The sequence below is a fragment of the Otolemur garnettii genome, unplaced genomic scaffold, assembly GCF_000181295.1.
Source record: "Otolemur garnettii isolate 467f Iridium unplaced genomic scaffold, OtoGar3 scaffold00003, whole genome shotgun sequence".
Lineage (NCBI taxonomy): Eukaryota > Metazoa > Chordata > Mammalia > Primates > Galagidae > Otolemur > Otolemur garnettii.
In genome coordinates this window covers 38,004,849-38,010,529 of record NW_003852398.1, presented here as the reverse complement: position 1 = coordinate 38,010,529, position 5,681 = coordinate 38,004,849, and positions in this window count along the sequence as shown.

Below are 5,681 nucleotides of genomic sequence, written 5' to 3'. Positions count from 1 at the left end.
AAAAAAAAAAAAAAAAAATCTTAATTCATATTCACATATTTAGCCGATACTTCTTGAGTGCTTACTACATTCTAGTCTCTCAGGATACATTAACAAATAAGATCTTACCTTCGTGGAGTTTATATCCTAGCAAACTTAAATTTTGGCTATCCCTTAAGAAAATACAAAAAGGCTGTGCTCTAATTCCAAACTCAACAAGTAGTCTTTCTGCAACTCAAGGGGTCTCAAACTTACCCAATAATAAGCAGTTGTCCAAGGCACACAACTGGGATTAGTCCATACAGTCTTTGTCAATTAAAAATTTCAAATCATGGTTTATGAATCAACTTCTGTTTGTTGGGTTGAATTATGAAATTGTTTTATCTGAATTAATTTCCCAGAGCCTGATTAAACTTGAGTGAAAAATAAGTTTCCAAATCTGCCAAACTGAGGACCAGAAAGAGTCTGGTTTCATAGCAGCCCAATTAAGATGCAGCCTGTACATTGAGCCTTGCATTTCCCTTTAAACATATTAAATGGAAGCTTTACCTGTGGTTCCATGCTTGGAGAACAGAGGCAATATGGTTGCTTCCAAAGCTTAATCATAAGTGAGTAAAAATATAAGAGTAAATCCTAAGAGAGTAAAAAACCCTCCTGAACTTGCCCCACCTATGCAACACAGGCTCTTGTTGACATAACTGACTGTTACAGAAACTTGGTCCAAGTATGAAACCCAAGACGTAAGCTCCCAAAGGGCAGGGACTCCCTTGCATTTTTGTGCCCTATTCCCAAAGTATGGGCTCTCAAAAAACAAATGAGTTGACTTAGTGACCATTTTCCCCCAGAAAAACTCAAGACCATGTCCTTAAAAGATATATTTTCTAGATCTTACTTGATAATATGAAACTAGTATGTTCAACAGGGAAGGCACATGGGGGTATAATTTTAAAAAGAAAAACTTTATTTTTATCTTTCTCTATCCTTTCAACCTGTGCAGTGGGAACAGATCTGTCATGTACCCAGTCAAAAACTAAGGCAGTTTCCTTGAGGTTCAGGGGGTTCTGTGGCCCCTTAGAAATAGAGTCCTATAATTACTGAGTCACAAAGAGTGAAACTTTTCCTTCTTTCAAGCTGGGAATACGTGTCTCACTGCTTGCTTGAAAGAGGAGGAATAGTCTTTCTCCTCCCCCACCTTATTAACCAGAGTCATGGAGGGGGGTGGGGGTGGGAGGGGAGCACAAAGATTCTTTCATGTGATGGTTTATGACTCCCTGGGTTTGGTAAATGTTTAAAACTGACTTTTTTGTTCTCATAGTTAACTTTTGTGGTTACCTCAGAGCCCACCCATAATTTCCTGGGTCTAAGCAAAAGCACTCTATCCTGGCAGTTCTTGACTTGCTATTTCAACCGCTAGGAATCTTGTGGTCCACCTACACCTACTTGTATACTGAAGCCTGTTCGTCTCTGCAGAGGCCCTGTAAGAGGGAATCTAAGCTTTGGTGCTGGTCGTTTTGCAATCTGTTACTGTATTACAGGTGGTGCGCTCCATGCCCCAGAGGGTGCTGTTCACATCATCCTCTCTGTAGATTTGTGGATTCATTTTGATAGTTTTCCAGCAGGTGGCAGTAAAGTGTTTTTTCCAAACTAAATGTGACTATTTTCCAGTAGGTGGAAGGGAAGTATCTGGATTGAAGCAGGACTTTTTTCTGATGGTGCTGCTGTGTTAGACTAGTGGCGCTCTGAATGGCTCACACCTGGTCCACAGGACGCTGTCATGCACTCCTTGTCCAAACAAACTTGGAAGTATGGGCCAATCCTAGTGCAGATTCAACATTCCTCTGCTCTGTTGCCAAACAGCCACCAGCCCATAGGAGTCTAACCCAGGTCTGTGTTCCTCTAACTGCAAGAGACACATCTCAAGCACTCTGAGTAGTTCCACTGAAGGCCCTTTTCACGTGGCTCACGATAAAAGGCAAGCAGGCACCTGTAGTAAGAATTATAGCACCCCACCAGCAATCTCCAGGGAAATCCTCCTCAAAATTTTTACTTGACCTTTTGTAACTAAATAACTATAAGTGTTTAGAGTTATATATCTGCTTTTGTCTAAATCATCACTCCTAGAATGAGTATCTCTCAGAACTCAGGTTAGTGAGTTTTTTGAGGGGAATGGGGCCATTCAGTTTTGTTATACCATCTTGGTGCTTCAACAATAGTTCTCAACTGGATGATTTAGGGGGGCAATGTGTGGAGAATTTTTTTGGTTGTCAAAACTGGAAAGATGCTACTGGCTAGTGGATAGAGGTCAAGGATGCTGGTAAACATCCTACACTGCTCAGGACAGTCCCCCACAACAAAGAACATCTTATAACAAATAGAATTCATTGTTACTTGTTACTCTGTTACTCACATTCCTCTGGAGGTGAGTCAATGCCAGGAAAACTATTATGTGAGGTAAGTTTTTAAGTCATTTCTTTGCCAAATGACTTTTTTTTTTTCTTTTTGAGACAGAGTCTCTAACTATCGCCCTGGGTAGAGTGCCATGGCATCACAGCTCCTAGCAACCTCAAACTCTCAGGCTCAAGTGATTCTCTTGCCTCAGTCTCCCAAGTAGCTGGGACTATAGGCACCGCCATAACACTCAGCTATTTTTTGTTGTTGCAGTTGTCACTATTGTTTTAGCTGGCCCAGGCCAGGTTCAAACCCACCAGTCTTGGTGTATGTGGCTGGTGCCCCACCACTGAGCTACGGGTGCTGCCCTGCAAAATGACTTTTAAGACAGGAAATATCTAACTTATCTGAACAAAGTCTTCATGCCCTCAAAAGAAAGGTCATGAGTCATATTACTTTAGAAAAAATATATATTTGTTGCAACCTAGACCCATGTTCTAGATGGCCAGGGAGGACATCAGCATATCTGCCTCCTCAAGGTTACCCGTGTCACTGAGATGAAATTTGAAGTCAGGAAGTAGTTCTGTCTCCTTACAGATGACTAATAAGGTCCTCATTATTCACAGAGAATGCCATGGCTGTTTTTCCTTTATATTCATTTGATTGAATTTAGCAGAATGTTGAGCCCATCTCTTGTGCCATCTGCAAGGAAATTTTCATTAACCAAGTGTCCTCTTTACCCTAAGTGATCTTCTCCCTGACCAAGGCTATTTGAGTACTAGGATGTGGATTAACATTTGTTAAGGCTGCCATGATCTCTTTAAATACAATGTTAAGAAGAAACTGGAGCCATAGTAGCCAGTAAGAGCCAAAAAGATATATTCTATCCTCATCAATTCCAACACTTAAAAGGTAAAATAGATACAACAAACATTTAATATTTACTGATATTGAGCTTGGAATAACTCAAACCTGCATTTGCATTTGAATAACCTATTACTTACTAGCCTTGACTCTGGTCAAGTTACTTAACCTAATTGTACCTTAGACTCCCTATTAATAAAATTGGAAAACCAATATTTAACTGAATTTTATCCACAAAAGTGCTTTGTAAGCTAAATACTATAATTTTTTTCATTCCCCTTTTCTATGCTGCTTTTAACGGCCTAAAGAAGAATCTGGAGGCTTGGTGCCTATAGTTCAGCAGCTAGGGCGCCAGCCACATGGACCGGGTCTGTCAGGTTCGAATCCAGCCCGGGTCTGCCAAACAACAATGGCAACTACAAAAACAAAAATAGCCAGGCACTTGTAGACCCAGCTAAGTGAGAGGCTGAGGCAAGAGAATCACTTAAGCCCAAGAGTTAGAGGTTGCTGTGAGCTATGACACCATGGCACTCTACCAAGGGCAACAGAGTGAAACTCTGTCTTCAAAAAAAAAAAAAAGGTCCAGGCATGGTGGCTTATGCTGGTAATCCTAGCACTTGGGAGGCTAAGGTGGGTGGATAGCTTGAGCTCACAAGTTCAGTACCAGCCTGAGCAAGATCAAGACCCCATCTCTACTAAAAACAGAAAAACTGAGGCAAGAGCATCGCTTGAGCCCGAGTTGGAGATTGCTGTGAGCTATGGTGCCATGGCATTCTCTCCAGGATGACAACTTGAGACTCTGTCTCAAAAAATAAAAAAAGAATCTGGAAATACCTTGATTCCATATCTAGATTTTTATTGATAGGGATGAGGTCCTATGGAAACTTTTCCTGGCAGAAGTTGCCAAATACTTGTCTATTTGTTTTTAAATGAAAACAAAGAACCACTAAGAACACCCTTCCCAAACTCTTGGTGCAACTTTTAAGATCTTATGAATCTCACCTCAACGCCCATAGCTCAGAGATTAGGGTGCCGGCCACATACACCGGGACTGGTGGGTTCAAACCTAGCTAGGGCCTGCTAAATGACAATGATAGCAATAACAAAAAAATAGCCAGGTGTTGTGGTGGGCACCTTGTAGTCCCAGCTACTTGGGAGGCTGAGGCAAGAGAATCACTTAAGCCTAAGACTTTGAGGTTGCTGTGAGCTATGATGCCACAGTACTCTACCAAGAGCGACATAGTGAGACTTGTCTTGAAAAAAATTTTATGAATCTTGGGTGGCACCTGTGGCTCAGTGGGCAGGGTGCCGACCCCGTATACCGAGGGTGGTGGGTTCAAACCCAGCCCTGGCCAAAATGCAAAAACAAAAAATAGCTGGGCATTGTGGCGGTCACCTATAGTCCAAGCTACTCAGAAGGCTGAGACAAGAGAATCACGTAAGCACAGGAGTTGGAGGTTGCTGTGAGCTATGACAGAGCTATAACTCTGTCTCTACAAAAACAAACAAACAAAAAAAAATCTTATGAATCTTCTGAGTTACGATAAATACAAGCATACATTTTCCCTAATTAGGAGTATGTGTACAACCCACTTATAGAATAAGATATGAATGTAGATAAGAATGGGAAAATATATGCAGTTTTATGTGCAGGGGAAGAGCTACTACATAGGGAGATGACTAACTTCTCTGATTATCACAGTACAGTAAAATGCTAACAAATTCAGTCAAATTCACCTAATTTTCTCTTTCTTAAGTTACCCTCCTCTACTAGGAAGAAAGAAATGACTAAAAACCCATGAAATTAAATCTTCTGATAAAGGAGAAGCAACTCACCATCAGAGAATTATATTGCTGGCTCTTCTGAGGAATGCAGTGGAAGTCTGTCTGTGCCACTTTGCCCAGGACCATTGTATCTGTGTGCAAGAATGTGTGTGCTTCATAAACAGAAAAATATTACTAGCTGCAAAGAGAAGAAACTGTTCCAGGGTGTACAAATCCCACGCCAACCTCCAAAATAATGGCAAATACTGTTCTGATCTTAGCAACCCAAAGTAACCTTTGTGTCCTTTATTCAACACATATTTCTTGAGCAACTACTATGGGTCAGGCACTGTGCTAGGGGATATGATCATGATCTCTGCCCTGAATAACTTTGATCTTACATTATCTCTGGAATAGAATTTTTTGGAACAAAACCAAAGTTAACACAATGTGCATTTTAGCTTCTGATTTATTCACACAGCACTGGTGCCGGTCAAATCCAGTTTGGGGAGCTGGAACAATTGACAGTAACTCTCATCTTTGCCAAGTCAACATTTTTGGCTTGATAACTTGAAGTTCAGTGTATGACAATAGTGTAAGCCAGTATGACCATCAGCTATAAGACTAATTTGTTTTGGCTTCTTTGTTAAATTTCTATAGTCAGCTAGATATTTTTTTCAGAATCA